This window comes from Gymnoscopelus microlampas (genome assembly GCF_963454915.1).
Source record: "Gymnoscopelus microlampas genome assembly, chromosome: 11".
Lineage (NCBI taxonomy): Eukaryota > Metazoa > Chordata > Actinopteri > Myctophiformes > Myctophidae > Gymnoscopelus > Gymnoscopelus microlampas.
The window spans coordinates 6,030,408-6,032,327 of record NC_139948.1 but is presented as its reverse complement, the minus strand read 5'-3'; positions in this window follow the sequence as shown (position 1 = coordinate 6,032,327).

Genomic DNA, 1,920 nt, shown 5'->3' with positions numbered 1-1,920 from the left:
TGGCCCGCTGTGGCGGGTCTCCCATCTAGCGTGACGTCGCTTGTTTCTCGCGCAGAATCTGGCACCTAACTTTTGGTCCCGCAGAATTGTTGCTTATAGACGGTAAGACGATAGCGTGGGTAATAATGTTTTGTTGGGGATGTAGGCTACATGGCACGAAAATGACGGGCATATTAGTGTGACTGTGGTGGGAATAGGGACATTACCGCGGTGACTGCATGCAAAGACTTAATGTGTAAGTACTATGAGACATTTTTGGCTAACGCTAAACGCTGTGCCAAAGGGTTTCCCCTTCCGGTGTGGTTGCTACTGTGCCAAAATATTGTTGGAAGAAAATAATTATGCCCAAAGAGGCAAATGTATAGTGAGCAATGAAAAGTAGACAAAACAATGCGCAAATAAAGCTAGAAAGTTGTGGCTAGTGTTGTAGTGACATTGTGATATGTTGTTGTTTCGTTGATACCGAAACGAAACAAAAAAAGTGGCATCAGGGACACCACCGGAAGGGCTATTCTCTGTTGATGAATCAAATACATGGGACCACAATGGAAAACAAGTCCCCATGCAGGACTTTGTTTGTGTTATCCTTTTAGCCTATAGTGTATTACTGTACCTCCGTGCTGTTTAAAGTTTTGACGATTTGATCAATCAAAAAATGACTGAATTGAAGCAGTTAGCACAAGCACATCAGAAACCCAAAGCTCTAGTGTTTTACCATTATTATTATTAGTATTTCTTGTCTCAGCGTTTTGAAGTCGGTGCGCGTTGGGAGCCGTTTCCGGCCATGTTGTGCTTGGAATAGAATTGTCGTGTTTGTGTTTTAAGATTTTTGTTTCGTCAACGTGTGAATGAAGTGTCCTTGAGTGAGTCGATTGTCCTCTCTCTCTGGACGTGGTGCTGACGACCAACTGAAGACGTGCGCGCATGTGCACGCACACACACACTCACGCACGCGCGCGTGTGCGCGCACACACACACACACACACACACACACACACACACACACACACACACACACACACACACACACACACACACACACACACACACACAAGACAGACAGAGAGAGCTGGGTGATAAACTGTAGTCCTCCATGAAAGGAACATGGTGTATTCTGCTCTTTGAATATTATGATGAAACACAATAAATATTAAAAGGCGTTCAAAGACGTTGCACGCTACCCCCCCCAGACACAAAACGGGCCACCCCCACCACCACCCTGGCTGCATGTGCATTTACAGCTCAGCAAAAAAAGAAAAAAGAAACCCTGCGGGAGGGAGGTGGGGGGGGGGGGGGGGTTTGGCGTGCACCTCATGACTTGAAAAGCCTTTTTTCCCTCTTCTTGTTATTATTATCCACACCCCACACAGCTTTGCGTTGACGCCGCACATTAACCTCCGCAGTAACATTGTTTGTTGTTACGTGTAGGCTATACGTCGTCCTTGAACGTGGCACGGCACGGAATGGCACGGTGCATGGGCGAAGCAGGAGGAGGTCTGCGTGTGTGTGTGTGACTGTGTGTGTGTGTGTGTGTCCGTGCGTGCGTCCGTGTGTGCGTCCGTGTGTGTGTGTCGCCGCAAAAAAAGGGGGGGGGGGGGGGGGGGCTGCAATAAAACGGCTGCGTGCGGCGCTCTCCCGCCGAGATGCTTGCTGTGCTAACGCCCGGGATCAGCTGTTCTATGTCACTCCGGCCCCTCTGTTGTTCTGCGCCCCCCCCCCCCCCCAAACCCGCCCTCCACCCCCCGCCCCGCTTTGATGTATGAATACGCCGGGGACATCATCAGTAACAACCCCCCTCCACCCCAGCCACCCGCCTTTTATATACCCCCAACCGCCCCCCCACCACCACCCCCACCCCCATGCAGGCTCTTCCAACCAACCCCTGCAACCCCCCCATCCCAACACCACCACCACCACCAC